The following is a 17,664-nucleotide window of genomic DNA, read 5'->3' on the forward strand; positions in this document are numbered from 1 at the left end:
TTCCAATTGTTACTTACTGGTATATTAATATAAAACTAATTTTTTTTTCTTTCCAATGTTATTTTAGGTTCAAGGGGTACATGTGCAGGTTTCTTACATCGGTATATTGCATGTCATGGGGGTTTGGTGTACAGACCATTTTGTCATTCAGGTAATCAGCATAATACCTGATAGGTTGTTTCTCAATCCTTGCCCACCTCCCACTCTTCACATTCAAATAGGGCTCGGTGTCTATTGTTCCCTTTTTTGTATCTATGTGTACTCAATGTTTACCTCCAATTTATAAGTGAAAACATGTAGTATTTGGTTTGCTATTCCTGCATTGATTCACTTAGGATAATGGCCTCCTCCAGCTCCATCCATATTGCTGCAAAAGATATGATCTCATTATTTTTTAATGGCTGCATAGAGTTCCATGGTGCATATGTATCAAATATTCTTTATCCATTCCACCATTGATGAGAATCTAGGCTAATTCCTCTGTTGCAATTGTGACTAGTACTGTGATGAACACATGTCTTTATGGTAGAATGATTTATTTTTCTTTGGGTGTATACCCAGTAATGGGATTGCTGGGTCAAATGGTAGTTCTATTTTAAATTCCTTGAGAAATCTCCAAACTGATTTCCATAGTGGCTGAACTATTTTACATTCCCACCGGAAATGTGTAAGTGTTTCCTTTTCTCTGCAATATTGACAGCATCTGCTACTTTTTTACTTTTTAATCATAGCCATTCTGACTGGTGTGAGATGGTATCTCATTATGATTTTGATTTGCATTTTTAATGACTAGTGATAGTGACCATTTTTTATATCCTTGTTGGCTGTGTGTATGTCTTTTTTTTGAGAACTGTTTGCTCATGTCCTTTTCCCATTTTTAAATGGGGTTGTTTATTTTTTGCTTGTTGATTTGTTTGAGTTCCTTATGTTCCTTATAGATTATGGATATGAGACCTTTGTTGGATGCATAGTTTGTGAAATTTTCTCTCATTCTGTAAGTTATCTGCTTACTTTGTTGATTGTTTCTTTTGCTGTGTAGAAACTCATTTGTATAATTAGATCCTGTTTGTCAATTTTTGTTTTTATTGTAATTCCTTTTTGAGTCTTCATCATGAAGTCTTTCCCTGGATGATGTCCAGAATATTATTTCTTAGATTTTCTCCTAGGGTTTTTATAGTTTTAGGTTTACATTTAAGTCACTAATTCATCTTGAGTTGTTTTTTTTTATATGGTGAAAGGTATTGGTCCAGTTTCAATCTTCTGCACATAGCTAGCCAGTTACCCCAGAAGCATTTATTGAAATAGGAAGTCTTTTCCCCATTGCTTGTTACTGTTGGCCTTGTTAGACATCAGATGATTGTAGGTGTGTGGCTTTATTCCTGGTTCCCTAACCTTTTCCATTGATCTATATCTCTGTTTCTGTACCAGTACCTTGCTATTTTTCTTACTATAGCATTGTAGTATAGTTTGAAGTTGGGTAGTGTGATGCTGCCAGCTTTGTTCTTTTTACTTAGAACTGGTTTTGATAGTTGAGCTCATTTTTTGTTCCATAGGAATTTTACAATGCATTTATATAATTCCTTGACAAAGATCATTGGTAGTTTGATAGGAATAGTATTGAATTTGTAAATTACTTTATGCAGTATGAACATTTTAACAACATTGATTTTTTTCCTATATGTGAGCATGGAATGTTTTTCCATTTTTTGTGTGTTTTTAATTTCTTTCAGTACTGTTTTGTAATTCTTATAGAGATTTTTTGCCTCCATTTTTAGCTGTCTTCCTAGGTATTTTATTTTTGTGGAGATTGTGAGCAGGAATGCATGCTAGATTTGGCTCTCAGCTTAGGCATTATTGATGTTGAGAAGCACTACTAATTTTTGTACATTGATTTTGTATCCTGAAACTTTGCTGAAATTGCTTATCAGATCTAGAAGGCTTTGGGCAGAGACTATGGGGTTTTGTGAAGGGAGATAGTTTTACTTTCTTTCTTCCTGTTTGGATGCCTTTTATTACTTTCTTTTGCCTGATTGCTCTGGCTAGGATTTCCAGTACTATGTTAAATAGGAGTTATGAGAGTAGGCATCCTAGTCTTGTTCTGGTTCTCAATGGGGATGCTTCAGGTTTTGCCCATTTAGTACAATGTTGGTTGTGGGTTTGTCATAGATGGTATTTATTATTTTGAGGTATGTATTTTTGATGCCTAGTTTGTTGAAGGTTTTTAACATGAAGGGATGTCAAATTATATCAAAAATCCTTTCTGCATCTATTGAGATGATCATGGTTTTTGTTTTTAGTTGTTTATGTGACAAATCACAAATATTGATTTGCATATGTTGAACCAACATTCCTGCATTTTGCGTTGCAGGAATAAATTCAACTTGAGCATGGTGGATTAACTTATTGATGTGCTGTTGAATTTGGTTTGTTTGGATTTTGTTGATAGATTTTGCATCTGTGTTCATCAGGGGTATCGGTCTGAATTTTTTTTCACTGTGCCGCCGCCAAGTTTTGGTATCAGAATGATGCTAGTCTCATGGAATAAGTTAGGGGAGGAGTCCCTTCTTCTCAGTTTTTTGAAATAGTTTCAGTAAGATCAGCACCAGCTCTTATTCAGCTGTGAATCTCTCTGATCCAGGCCATCTTCTGGTTGGTAGACTTTTTATTTCTGATTCAATTTCAGAACTTATTATTTGTCTGTTCATGATTCTTCCTGGTTCAATGTTGGGATGTTGTATGCGCCCGAGAATTTATACATTTCTTCTAGGTTTTCTAGTTCGTATGCAGAAAGGTGTTGTAATAATCTCTGAGGGTTTTTTGTATTTCTGTAGAGTCATTGGTAATGTCCCCCTTTTCATTTCTGAATGTTTATTTTTATCATCTTTTTTCTTTATTAGTTTAGCTAGTAGTCTACCAATCTTATTTAGTATTTTATCGAACCAAGGATTAGTTCATTGATTTTTTTGTATGTTTTCTCTCATCTCTATTTCATTCAGCTCATCTCTGATTTTGGTTATTTCATGTCTTATGCTAGCTTTGGAATTGGTTTGTTTTTATTTTTCTAGTTCCTCTAGGTGTGATGTTAGATTGTTAATTTGAGACCTTTCTAACCTTTTGATATGGGTGTTTAGCACTATAAGATTTCCTCTTAAGACTGCTTTAGCTGGGTCCCAGAGATTAAGGTATATTGTAACTTTGTTGTCATTAGCTTCAAAAATACCTTGATTCTTGCCTTAATTTCATTGTTTCCCAAAAGTCATTCAGGATCATACTGCTTAATTTCCATGTAATTGTATGGTTTGAAAGACCTTCTTGGTTTCGATTTCTATTTTTATTGCACTGTGGTCTAACAGTATGGTTGGTATACTTTTTTTTTTAAATTTCTTAGCAATTGCCTTAAGGCTGAGCAAGTGGTCAATTTTAGAATATGTACCATGTACAGATGAAAAGAATGTATATTCTAATTTTGTTGGGTGCAGTGTTCTGTAGATGTCTGTTAAGTCCATTTGGGTAAGCATCAAATTTAGGTCCCAAATATCCTTGTTAGTATTGCCCCTTGATAATCTGTCCACTATTGTCAATGGGATGTTGAAGTATCCCACTATTATTATGTGATTATCTAAGTCTCTTTGTAAGTCTCTAAGAATGTGTTTAATCAATCTGGATGCTGCAGTGTTGGGTGCATACACATTTAGTTACATTTTCTTGTTGAATTGAAATTTTTATCATTATGTAATGCCCTTCTTTGTCCTTTTTGGTCATTGTTCACGTAATGTCAGTTTTGCCTGATATAAGAACAGCAGCCTCTGTCTTTTTTTGTTTTCCATTTGCTTGATAGACCTTTCTCCATCCCCTTACTTTCAGCCTATGAATATCCTTTCATGTAATATGGGTATCTTGAAGACAGCATACAGTTGGGTCTTGCTTCTTTATCCAACTTTCCACTCTGTGCCTTTTAAGTGTGGGTGTTTAACCCATTTATATTCAAGGTTAATATTGATATGTGTAGATTTGGTCTGTCATCCTGTTGTTAGCTGGTTGTTATGTAGACTTGATTATGTATTTGGTTTCTAGTATTGATGGTCTATGCACTTGAGTGTGTTTTGGTGGTGGTTAGTAATAGTCTATTCTATCGTTCTCAGCCTTTGGGCTAAGATTAAGTGTAATGGTCTTTTCTTTCCATGTTTAGTACTACATTAAGGACCTTTTGTAAGGCAGGCCTGTTGACCATAAATTCCCTTGGTATTTGCTTGGCTGGAAATAATTTTATTTCTCCTTTGCTTAAAAAGCTTAGTTTGGCTGGATATGAAATTCCTGGTTGGATTTTCTTTTCTTGAAGGGTGCCAAATATAGGTCCCCAATCTCTTCTGGCATATAGGGTTTCTGCTAAAAGATTCACTGTTAGTCTGATGGGGTTCCCTTTATAGGTGACCTGCCCCTTCTCTGTAGTTGCCTTTAATATTTGTTCTTAGGTATTGACCTTGGTGAGTCTGATCACTATGTGTCTGTGGTATGGTTCTCTTGTTATATTTCAGGGGTCACCTGAATTTTCTGAATTTGCATGTTGACCTCTCTAGCAAGGTTGGGAAACTTTTCATGGATAATGTCCTCAAATAGGTTTTCCCATTTGCTTGCTCTCTCTCCCTCTCTTTTAGGGATGCCAAAGAGTCATAGGTTTGGTCTCTTTACATAATTCTATATTTCTTGGAGGTTTTGTTCATTTTCTGATTATTTTTTCTTATTTTTGCTTGACTCAGTTAATTTGAAGAACCAGCCTTTGAGGTCTGAGATTCCTCAGCTTGATCTATTCTGCTGTTACTTCTTCCCATTGTGTCACAAAATTTTTGTAGTGAGTTTTTCAGCTCTATTGGCTCAGTATGGTTCACTTCATAAAATGTCTATTTTGTTGGCTGAGCACGTTGGCTCACACCTGTAATCCCAGCACTTTGGGAGGACGAGGTGGCTGAATCACCTGAGGTCAGGAGTTAGAGACCAGCTTGGCCAACATGGTGAAACCCTGTATCTACTAAAAATGCAAAACCTAGCTGGGCATGGTGGTAGGTGCTTGTAATCCCAGCTCCTCGGGAGGCTGAGGCAGGAGAATGACTTGAACCAGGGAGGCGGAGGTTGCAGTGAGCCGAGATCATGCCATTGCACTCCAACCTGGGGGACAAGAGTGAGACTTCATCTCGAAAAAACAAAAAGTCTATTTTGTCTTTCATATCTTGAATTATTTTACTGGATGCCTTAGAATGGGCTTCAACTTTCTCCAAATTTTGATGGTCTTTATTGCCATTCGGATTCTGAATTTTACGTCTGTCATTTCAGCCATTTAAGCCTGGTTAAGTACTATTGCTGGGAAACTAGTGCAGTCATTTGGTGGTAAGGAGACACTCTGGCTTTTAGATTTGCAAGGGTTCTTGTGCTGGTTCTTTTTCATCTGTGAGGGCCTATGTTTCTTTAAATGTGGGATAACTTGAGTATAGTCAGTTAACTTCATTTTTGGATGTTTTCAGAGAGTCAGGCTTTGTTTAGGGTCTTTATTTGTTACTGAACTTTTCATCTTGATTTCACAGGATGGGTATATTAGGAAAGCATTTTTGGTGTTGAAGTTTGGGCTGTGACCTTGTAGATGGTGCTTAAGTGTAATGGGTAGTAGGTAGGCTCTTGCTCAGTTACACAGCTCCTCTGTATTCCTTCACAATTGCAGCCATGCTCCATCTAAGTGTTCTCAGTGTGGGCTCTTATTCCACTTGATTACTGGCTTCAGATCTCACCTTGGCACCATCAGGCTGCACACCACAGCCCTGGGGTGAGTTCACGCTTCCTGTTCCCTTTCCATTTGGGGGCAGCAGTGGCGGGGCCTTGCAATGGCAATGAAAGAGGACTTTTCACTTGTTTCTTGAGGCTCTAGCCCAGAGAAATGCAGAGTCACTGCTGACTGGATCAGTCATCCAGGTGTGTTGCAGGTCCAAGCCAGGGGGCCATGCTTGGTGATGCACACAGGTAGTGTGTGGTTTGTGTGGAAGACAGGCTGGCTTCTTCTTCATAGGGCAGCTATGGTGTGGTGTAGGTGTGAGTAGAACCCTCAGTGTCTTGAGACCTTCCCCAGTCTGAAGGCTGCAAGGGCAGTACCACTGCTCTGGCAGTAGCAGAGGGTTTTTCAGTTGCCTGTGGGAGCTACACCCTAGAGAAATGCAGAACCACTATCAATGGAAATGTTCAGCCAGGGGTGGAGTGGCTGCCCTGCAGTCCCTTGCTGGGGGCCCCATCTGGTGAAAAGTATGTGGTGAGGGCTCACAGGGAAGAGAGATTTGGCCCCTCTCCATATGGCACCTGCAGCATACTGGAGGTGCCAGTGAAATGAACAGGCCCTTTGTTTCTTTCCCAGCTTGAGGACAGGAAGGGTGGTACTCCTGTAGTTGCAACGGCACAGGTGCAGTGGGTTGACTCTGGGATTTTCTCCTCAAAGAAACAGAAAGCCACCATTACCACCTTCAGGCAGGGGAGGGCAGCTTTCCTGGGGGAACAGGTCAAGCCACCCTGCCCAGTGAGGAGTGGCAGGAACAGGACCCATATGGAAAACAGCCTGGTTACCTTTCCATAAGGCAGTTGTGCTGTGCTGGAGGGCCCATGATAGTTCTTAAGCTCTTCACTTCCTGCTGTGCCTGAGGGCAGTAGGGGTAAGAGCTGCAAAGCAGCAAAAATGGCAGGCATGTCCTTTACCTCTAGGAGCTCAATCCCAGGGAAATGTGGGATAGAACACAGGAAGGGCTTGGGTGACCTTGCTGGGGTCCCAGGTTGGGAGGTCCTGCCCAGTGACAAGTAGCAGAGGCAGGAGCACATGTGGAAAACCATATGGCTGCTTTTCTGTAAGGAAGCTATGCTGTGCTGGAGGCCTGCAATAGTCTTTAACTATTTCACTTTCTCCCAAGCCTGAGGGCAGTAAGGGGCAGGAGTTGCAATGTGGCAAAAATGATGGGCATCTCTTTTACCTCTGGGAGCTCTGTCTCAGGGAAATGCAGAGCTGATACTAGCCCAAGAGCTCAAGCAGGGATGAAATGCTGTTCTGGCTTCCCAGGCCAGTGGGCTTTGTTCTGGTGAAATGTAGTGGAGGTGAAGCCTGTGGTCTGTTTGCTCTTCAGAACCTTGGATGTGGCACATATCAATAGATTTTGAGAGAGAGCCTGGCCTTCTTCACAACTAATTTTTGTACATTGATCTTTAATCCTGCAATCTTGCTAAATTCATTAATTTTAATAGAAATTTTTGTGTATTCTTTGGAAATATTTTACATAAATAGTCATGTCATCTGTGAACAGAGACAGTATTTTTCCTTTCTTTCCAATCTGTATGTTTTTTTTCACTGTAAGTCTTGCTTGAGTTTTACCTTTTTTTTTTGAGACAGAGTCTCACTCTGTTGCCAGGCTGGAGTGCAGTGGCACGATCTCAGCTCACTGCAACCTCTGACTCCCTGGTTTAAGTGATTCTTTTGCATCAGCCTCCCAAATAACTGGTATTACAGGCACATGCCATCATGCCCAGCTAATTTTTGTATTTTTAGTAGAGATGGATTTCACCATGTTGGCCAGGATGGTCGATTTCCTGACCTCATAGTCCACCTGCATCAGCCTCTCAAAGTGCTGGAATTACAGGTGTGAGCCACAATGCCCAGCCATTAATTTATCATTTTAAGAAAGCATATTTTGTTTTCAACAATTTTTTCATTTTGAATTTAAATTACTTCTGCTATCATCTTTGTTATTTTCTCTCTCTTTTTTGCTTTGGGTTTAATTTGCTTTTATTTTTGTAGTTTCATATGGTAGAGACATATCATCAATTTGAATTTTTTTCATTTCTAATATAAACATATAATGCTATGTTTTATAAGCATCACTTTAGTAGACATCTCATAAATGTTGACATATTGTGGTTTCATATTAATTCAGTTAAATATTATCTATTTTTGAGGCAGTTCACAGCAAATGGTAAAGAAATTAGCAAAAACTTTTCCCCAAATAGGCAAACAACATTGTTGAGATGAAATACCATTTCAGATGTGTTGAAAGTAATCAAAAGCATACAACAAATTAAAAAGCATTTATTCAACAAGGAACAATTAAACCTTGGTGAAAATGATGGAGCCCATGGTATTTTAACTTACAACTGTTCCCATTCACCACACCATACCCCCACACCCACTATCATAAGATGGTAAACTGGCAGTTGTGCTGTTCCCAGAGTCACCTAACTTGATTTGGATCTCTACAAAAATGCTTCTCACCTAACTCACTGTCAAAAACAATTAGGTGGTGGCAAACAATTAGGTAAATTCAACATTGTGGCACTTCATTGCTGCAAGAAACAAGATAAAAATTCAGTGGACAACCTGAGAAATGAGAAATTAATACAAAGCTTTGTGAGGTGGTTGGCAACATGGCTGAATAGAAACAGCTCTGGTCTGAAGCTCCTAGCAAGATCAATGCAGAAGGCGGGTGATTTCTGCATTTCCAACTGAGGTCCCCAGCTCATCTTATTTGGACCGGTGAGACATTGGGTGCAGTCCATAGAGGGCAAGGCTAGCAGGGTGGGTGTCACTTCACTTGGGAAGCGCAAGGGGTCAGGGAACTCCCTCCCCTATCCAAGGGAAGTCATGAGGAACCATGCCATGAGGAATGGTGCACTCTGGCCCAGATACTATGCTTTTCCCATGGTCTTAACAACCCTCAGACCAGGAGATTCCCTCAGATTTGTATGCCACCAGGGCCCTGGGTTTCAAGCACAAAACTGGGCACCTGTTTGGACAGACACTGATACAGCTGTAGGAGTTTTTTTCCATACCTCAGTGGTACCTGGAATGCCAATGAGACATAACAGTTCACTCCCCTAGAAAGGTGGCTGAAGCCAGGGAGTCGAGTGGTCTAAATAAGCAGATCCCACCCCCAAGGAGCCCAGCAAGCTTGAAATTCTCGCTACCAGCACAGCAGTCTGAAGTTGACCTGGGATGCTTGAGCTGGGTGGGGGAAGGGGTATCTGCCATTATTGAGGCTTGAGTAGGAGGTTTTTTCCTCACTGTATAAACAAAACCACCAGGAAGTTTGAACTGGGTGGAGCCCACCACAGCTCAGCAAAGCCGCTGTAGCCACACTGCTTTTTTAGGTACCTCCTCTCTGGTAGGACATCTCTGAAAAGGCAGCAGCCTCAGTTAGGGGCTTATAGATACAACTCCCATGTCCCTGGGACAGAGCACCTGGGGGAAGGAGTGGCTGTGAGCACGGCTTCAGGAGACATAAACGTTCCTGTCTGCCAGCCCTGAAGAGAGCAGCAGATCTCCCAGAACAGCACTTAAGCTCTGCTAAGGGACAAACTGCCTCCTCAAGTGGGTGCCTGGCCCCATGCCTCCTAATTGGGAGACACCTCCCAGCAGGGATTGACAGACACCTCATACGGAGGAGCTCCGGCTGGCATCTGGGAGCTGCCCCTCTGGAATGAAGCTTCCAGAGGAAGAAGCTGGCAGCAATCTTTGCTGTTCTGCAGCTTTGGCTGGTGATACCCAGGCAAACTCCAGCAGACCTATAGCTGAGCAGCTTGACTGTTAGAAGGAAAACTAACCAACAGAAAGGAATAGTATCAACATCAACAAAAAGGAAGTCCACACAGAAAACCCATCTGAAGGTCACCAACATCAAAGATCGAAGGTAGATGAATCCACAAAGATGAGAAAAAACAAGTGCAAAAGGCTGAAAATTCCAAAAACCAGAATGCCTCTTCTCATCAAAAGAATTACAACTCCTTGCCAGCAAGGGAACAAAGCTGGATGGAGAATCAGTGTGATGCATTGACAGAAGTAGGCTTCAGAAGGTGGATAATAAGAAACTGCTCTGAGCTAAGAAAGCATGTTGTAACCCACTGCAAGGATGCTAAGAACATTGAAAAAAGGTTAGAGGAATTGCTAACTAGAATAACAAGTTTAGAGAAGAACATAAACGACCTGATGCAGCTGAAAAACACAGCATGAGAACTTCATGAAGCATACACAAGTTTCAATAGTGAATCAATCAAGCAGAAGAAAGGATATCAGAGACTGAAGATCAGCTTAATGAAATAAAGCAAGAAGACAAGATTAGAGAAAAAAGAGTGAGAAGAATGAACAAAGCCTCCAAGAAATATGGGATTACATGAAAACACCAAATCTATGTTTGATCCATGTACCTGAAAGTGATGGAGAGAATGAAACCAAGTTGGAACACATTCTTGAGGATATAATCCAGGAGAACTTCCCCAACCTAGCAAGACAGGCCAACATTCAATTTCAGGAAATACAGAGAACACCACAAAGATACTGCTCGAGAAGAGCCACCCCAAGACACCTAATTGTCTTGTGGAATATTCCACAAGGAATGTTGGCCCAGGCCAATGTCCTGGAGAGTTTCCTGAGTGTTTTCTTGTAGTAGTTTCATAGTTTGAGGTCTCAGATTTAAATATTTAATCCATTTTGATTTGATTTTTTTGTATACAGTGAGAGATAGGTGTCTAGTTTCATTTTTCTGCATATGGATATCCAGTTTGCCCAGCACCATTTATTGAAGAGACTATCCTTTCCCCAATGTTTCTTGGGGTCTCTGTTGGCACCTCTGTTGAAAATGAATTCACTGTAGCTGTATGAATTTGTTTCTGAGTTCTCTATTCTGTCCCATTCGTCTATACGTCTATTTTTAAGCCAATACTATGTTGTTTTGGTTACTATACCTCCGTAGTATAATTTGAAGTCAGGTAATGTAATTCCTTCAGTTTTGCTCTTTTTGCTCAGGATAGCTGTGGCTTTTCTGGATCTTCTGTGGTTTTATATAAGTTTTAGGATTTTTTTTTTTCTTCTATTTCTGCTGGAGAATGTCATTGGCATTCTCATAGGGATTGCATTAAATCTGTAGACTGCTTTGGGTAGTATGGACATTTTGACTATTGATTCTTTCAATCCATGGACATAGAACATCTTTCCATTTCTTTGTGTCCTCTTCAATTTCTTGCATCAGTTTTATAGTTTTCATTATAGAAATCTTTCACTTCTTTGGTTAATTCCTAGGTATTTAATTTTATTTGTAGCTATTGAAAATGAAATTATTTCTTGATTTCTTTTTCAGATTCTTTGTCATTGGCATATGGAAATGCTATTGATTTTTGTATGTTGATTTTGTATCCTGCAACTTTACTGAATTTGTTTATTAGTTCTAATGGTTTTTTGCTAGCATATTTATGTAGTTCCAAATATAAGATGTCTGTAAACAAGAATAATTTGACCTCCTTATTTCCAATTTGAGTGTATTTATTTCTTTGTCTTCTCTGATTGCCCTAGATAGGACTTCCAGTACTCTGTTGAATAACACTGCTGAACGGGGTCATCCTTGCCATTTTACAGATCTTAGAGGAAAGGCTTTCAGTTTTTTCTCCATTCAGTATACTACCTGTGGTACCATTGTATATGGCTTTTATTATGTTGAGGTATGTTTCTTCTATATCCATTTTTTTGAAGGTTTGTGCTATGAAGGGATGCTGAATTTTATTAAATGCTCTTCAGTATTAATTGAAATGATCATATGGTTTTTGTCCTGCATTCTGTTGATATGATGCATCACATAGATTGATTTGTGTACACTGAACCACCCTTGCATCCCTGGGATAAATCCCACTTGGTCATGATGAACTATCTGTTTAATATGTTGTTGAATTTGGTTTCCTAGTATTTTGTTGAGGATTTTTGGATCAATCCTCATCAGAAATATGGGCCTGTAGATAGATAGATAGATAGATAGATAGATAGATAGATAGATAGATAGATTTATTTATTTAGTGGTGTGTCTTGGTGCCTGATTTTGGTATCTGGTTAATACTGACCTCATAGAATGAGTTTGGAAGTATTCCCTCCTCCTCTGTTTTTCAGAATAGTTTGAGTAGGATTGGTTTAGTTCTTTCAGCAGCGAAACCATTGGATTGTAGGCTTTGCTTTGCTAGGAGACTTTTTATTATGATTTTGATCTTGTTACTTGTTATTGGTCTGTTCATGTTTTGGAATTCTCTCTGATTCAATCTTGGTAGGTTGTATGTGTCTAGGAATTTATTCATTTCTTCTAGGTTTTCCAATTTGTTGGCATGTAGTTGCTCATAGTAACCCCTAATATCCTTTCAATTTCTGCACTATTGATTGTAATGTCTTCTTCATCCCTGATTCTATTTATTTTGGTCTTCTCTCTATTTTTATTTAGTCTAGCTAAAGGTTTGTCAATTTTATTTATCTTTTCAAAAAACCAACTTTTTGTTTTGTTGATCTTTTGTATTTTTTGATTCAATTTCATTTATTACTCTGATGTTAATTATTTCTTTTCTTCTACTAACGATGGGTTTGGTTTGCTCTTGTTTTTCTAGTTCTTTAAAATGTATCAGATTTTTTGTTTGAAGTTTTTTTTTTTTTTTAAAATGTAGGGGCTTATAGCTATAAACTTCCCTCTTAATATTGTTTTTGTTGTGTCCCATATGTTTTGGTATGTTGTGTTTCCATTATGGTTTATTTCAATAATTTTTTTCCATTTATTTTTTAATTTCTTCATTGACCCACTAATAATTTAGGAGTCTGTAGTTTAATTTCCATGTGTTTGTAGTTTTCAAAATTTTTCTTGTTATTGATTTCTACTTTATTTCATTGTGGTCAGAGAAAATATTTGATATAATTTCAATTTTTTTGAGTCTGATCTCATTTGTTACTCAAATCTTATTTCTGACTGGATTCAGACTTAGAAGTAGAAGCTTGCAGAGAGGAAAGTCTGCATCTTTTCACAATTCGTTCCTGGCACTTCTCTTTAGCCTCCTTCATTCTCTTGGACAAAAGTTTAGCATATTCTGCAGCTTTTTCCTTATTTGTCTTAGTATGCTGCTTCTTCAGAGCAAATACACTGCCATTTGCGCTGCGGGACATGTGGAGTAACAAGACACTGAATCTTGGGTGCTTTGGTCCTAGGTTTCTTATCTTTTTAGTTTAAAGGCTTTCTTACAGCATACTGGTGAACATCATCTTCTTTAGAGAGATTGAAAAGTTTGTGGATTTTGCTAGCTCTTTTGGGCCCCAGGTGACAAGGCACCATAGTATCTAGTCAGTCCAGGAATATCCTTCTCTCCTTTTTTTTTACAATAACCAAGTTAACAACACCCAGATTGGCATCCACAATGTGACTAAGAAGTGATTTTCTCTTTCTTTCTCTAGTTCTCCTTGATCTGTAACAGGAATACCCCTTAATCAGTACCAGGCAGACATAGCCATGGGTCAAGACACCCTGCTTCATGGGGAAACCTTGTTTGTCATTCTCACCACTGATTCAGATCACAAAACCCTTCCATTCTTCACCCAGAGCATCAGCAGCAACTTCTGTGGTCATATACTTCTCATAAAAAGTATGGAATGAGTTTATGTCTTTTGCAGGGACATGGATGAAGCTGGAAACCATCATTCTCAGCAAACTAACACAAGAACAGAAAACCAAGCACCACATGTTCTCACTCATAAGTGGGAGCTGAACAATGAGAACACATGGACACAGGGAAGGGAACATCACACACCAGGGCCTTTCAGGGGCAGGGGCCTGGGGGTGGAATAGTATCAGGAGAAATACCTAATGTAGATGACAAGGTGATGGATGCAGCAAACCACCATGGCATGTGTTTAACTATGTGACAAACTTGTGTGTTCTGCACATGTACCCCAGAACTTGAAGTATAAATATATATATATTTATATATATACTACTTTATATTTATTTATATATATGGCACATATGAAATATTTTATTTTGATATATACTTTAATATTTAAAAATTAATTTTGCAAATGTTAAATACATATATATATACATACCTTTGAGGATGGGTACAGTGCCTCACACCTGTAATCCCAGGACTTTGGCAGCCCAAAGCAGGAGGATTGTGTAAGCTCAGGAGTTCAAGACCAGCCTGGGCAACATGAGACCTTGTTTCTACAAAAAGTTTTTAAAAATTAGCCAGACATGTTGGTGTGTGCCTGTGGTTCCAGCTACTTGGGAGACTAATGTGGAAGGATCTCTTGAGCCCAGTGTTTCATGACTGCAGTGAGCTATGATCAAACCATTGCACTCCAGCCTGAGTGACAGAGAAAGACCCTGTCTCAAAAAAAGGAAAAAGGAAAAAAATTAAAAGCTTTGAAATCCACAGTATATTTCCGGGGCTATGGAAGGTTATGTGCATATTCAGGGCTGTTCAGGTGCTTATGAATGCTCAAGAAGCTCTTGTTTCTGACTCATTCTTGGATGACTGAGGCCGTTGATCAGCAGGAAGTGAAAACTGAGGCTTATTTGCAAACTAATTGAACTTGGAAAATATGCCCTACATTACATACAGATCTCAAAAAAGGGTAGCACCCTGACTGACTCTTGGCAGTTATGGAAACTTTTGACTAAGCATTAGCTGACCACTAATGTATTCTGACTCAGAAAGGACCCACAGGAGGTCACAGAGTTGTTTTTTTTTTTTTTTAATTTAAAATATATTGAGTGGGGTTTAGTGGCTATGCACTGCAGGGAAAACAATCTCTGTATGAACTAGCTCAGGTAAGTCACTGAGTAAAAAAAGAAACTAGCAGCGGCAACAAAAACAGCACCCTCTGAGCAGGGCTAATCAGAATCCAGAATTGCTTAGAATATATGATCTTAAATATCTATATTTTTAAAAAGAATAATGAGACATGCCAAAAAAACAGAAAAGCATTACCCATGAATAGACAAAAAAAAAAAAAAAAGAAGCGGTCAACAGAAACTGATTTTGTGAAAGCCCAGATGTTGGACTTACTAGACAAAGGCTTTAAATCAACTACTATACTTGAGATATTATTTATTAAACCAGCATCATGTTAAAAACAACAAAAAAAGCTAAAGTAAATCATGTTTAAAGAATTAAAGAGGATTGAGCCCTCCCTGCCTGGGCTCCTGAGGCACTGAGGTCTTGGGGAGGCCCAGACACTTCCATTACTGGCCTGGCTGGAGAGTGGTGAGTGGTGGGGAGGGTGGCAGCCTGGTGCTGTCCTGGTGGGAGGTGGAAGCTGGCTGCCAGGCTGCAAGCCGAGGTCTGCATGCCCATCCTTCAGCTGCCCCCATCACCCCCAGCCACACCATGGCCCTAAAGGCTGAGGGCACCACACTTGACTGCTTGAGGTGATGCTCAAATGTGAGGAAGGGGAGGATGAGAAGGAGGCAATGGTTGTGGCCCTAATTGCACAGGCTTAGTTGATGCTAAGAGTGACCCAACAAGAGAAGACCCGACTGCCTAGGCCCAGCCCACTGAAGGTGGGCAGCAATGACTGTGAGGAGCCCAAGCAGCATGTGTCTTGGGACCAGGAGTTCCTGGTGGGCAGCAGCCCAGGAGGAAGTGGGCCTGCACTGTGCATGGTGTGTGGCACTGAGATCCTGGTACCCTCGGCTGATATGGCTTACTAGCACATCCTGGAGCAGCATCCTCACACCATGGACTTGAGCCCTTCCAAGAAGAGCAACATCCTGGAGGCCTGGAGTGAAGGGGTGGCTCTCTTGCAAGACGTCAGAGCTGAGCAGTCGTCCCCACCCAACTCAGGCCAGGATGCCCAACTAGACCCAGACGCCAATCCAGACCCTGGCAGAATGCCAGCTGAAATTGTCATTCTCCTGGATTCTGAGAATAACCCATCCCTCCCTTAAAGGAGCCAACCCAGGGAATTCTGTCTCCTCAAGCTTCCTGCTGCCCTTGCCACAGAGCCAGGAAATAAGAAGCCCTGTGGTCAGAGATGGAAGCCCCCAGGGGGAGAGGAAGCCAGAAAGAAAAGAGGCAGACCATGACCAAAAACCTGGACCATGGCCAGGAGCGGTGGCTCACGCCTGTAATCCCAGCACTTTGGGAGGCCGAGGCGGGCAGATCACCTGAGGTTGGGAGTTCAAGACCAGCCTGACCAACATGGAGAAATCCCATCTCTACTAAAAATACAAAATTAGCGGGTCATGGTGGCACATGCCTGTAATACCTGCTACTTTATAGAGGTGGAGGCAGGAGAATCACTTGAACCTGGGAGGCAGAAGTTTCGGTGAGCTGAGATCACACCATTGCACTTCAGCCTGGGAAACAAGCAAAAAAATCCATCAAAACAAACAAAAACAACCTGGACCCTGACCCAGAGCCCCCATTTCCAGACTCGTTCATGGAGACTTTCGCAGCACTAGCCGAGATCCGATACCTCACTGGTGGCAGCTTCCCTGTTGGCTTCGTCCTGCAGCTCTTCTCCCACACCAAGCTCAGGGGCCCAGACGATAAGGACTCACCCAAAGACAGGGAATTGGCAGAAGGAGGCCTTCCCCGGGTGGAGAGCCCCTCTCCAGCTCCCCCTCTGGGACTCCACGGGACACTGGATCTCAAGGTTATCCATGTGATGATGGAGGAGCCCCTGGTGGTCAGCCTCCTGCAAGACTGGTCCAAGCACCCCCAGGGCACCAAGTGTGTGAAAGCAGGTGATACCCTAGACTGGTCCATGGTTCTGTCAGAATCCAGCACCACTGTGGCGTGGTAGCCAGAGAAAGGGAATGGGGTGTTCTTGCTTTCCTGGGGAGGCAGTGTCCCCCCTTGTGGCTTATAACACAGAGCTTCCTGGTTCAGCCACCTGGTGGATAGCATAGAAGCAGGTGCCAAGAGAGGAGAATGCTGGGGCAGCATTCACTGTTATTTTGGGGCACTGGAACGTGTCTGCTTCTGGCAGGACTGAGGTTGGCAAGAGTGGCTGAGGGTGTCATGCAGAAGGGCACTGGGCCTGTGGAGAACACCTACCCCAGTCCTTTGCTGACCTCCACCTCTCTGTCCCCCATGATCTCCTCCACTCTCCCTGTTCCCCAACATTCTCCCTTGGCACAGTGCCTTACATAAGAGGTGGTCCTAAGGGGGTTTGAACTGAGTCCCCACTACCTCAGGAGATACCTCACTTCTCTACTTGTTCAGGCTCCTAAACCAGGAGGCATCCATTATCTCTTCCCGTCCCACCCCTCCAGAGGCCTGAAGCTGCCTGCCTGGCTTCCCTATTCACTCCCATTCTTTTCATCTATTTTCCTGTTGTTGTATATATCACCTTTGTTGACAATAAGCAAAAAGTTGGGCATGGTGTCATGTGCCTGTAATCCCAGCTACTCAAGAGTCTCAGGTAGGAGGAGTGCTTAAGTTCAGGAGTTTGAGATCAACCTGGGCAACTTAGCAAGACCCTCTCTCAAAAAAAAAAATAAAATAAAATAATTAAAGAAATGTATGGCAACGATTTGCAACAGAATACTAATAAACAGAAATAATTAAAAAGCCAAACAAAATTTCAGGATATAACAAGTACAATATTGTCTCTTTTCTTTTTTATTTTTGTTTTCACATGTTTATTGTTAGTATATAAAAATAAAGTTTTATGTTCATGTCCTATGTCTTATATCCTGCAACCTTGCCAACTCACTTGTTACAGCAGTATTTTTTTCTGTTCATTGGGATTTTTCGTGTACAAAATTGTGTCCTCTACAGTGACTTCTTTACTTTTCTTTTCATATGTATTCCATTCATTTCTTTTTATTGCCTTATTGCATTGACTAGACCTCCCTG

General features: G+C 40.7%; 2 pseudogenes; one reads left to right on the top strand and one right to left on the bottom strand.

The window, feature by feature from the left end:
• Positions 1-8,955: 8,955 nt before the first annotated feature.
• LOC135269226 (small ribosomal subunit protein eS6-like) lies at positions 8,956-13,915 on the bottom strand (annotated as a pseudogene).
• Positions 13,916-14,798: 883 nt separating this feature from the next.
• Positions 14,799-16,672, top strand: LOC105732916 (spindlin interactor and repressor of chromatin-binding protein-like; annotated as a pseudogene).
• Positions 16,673-17,664: the final 992 nt, after the last annotated feature.

Source organism: Aotus nancymaae, unplaced genomic scaffold (assembly GCF_030222135.1).
Source record: "Aotus nancymaae isolate 86718 unplaced genomic scaffold, 86718_ANA_hifiasm-v0.15.2.pri h1tg000004l, whole genome shotgun sequence".
Taxonomy (NCBI): domain Eukaryota; kingdom Metazoa; phylum Chordata; class Mammalia; order Primates; family Aotidae; genus Aotus; species Aotus nancymaae.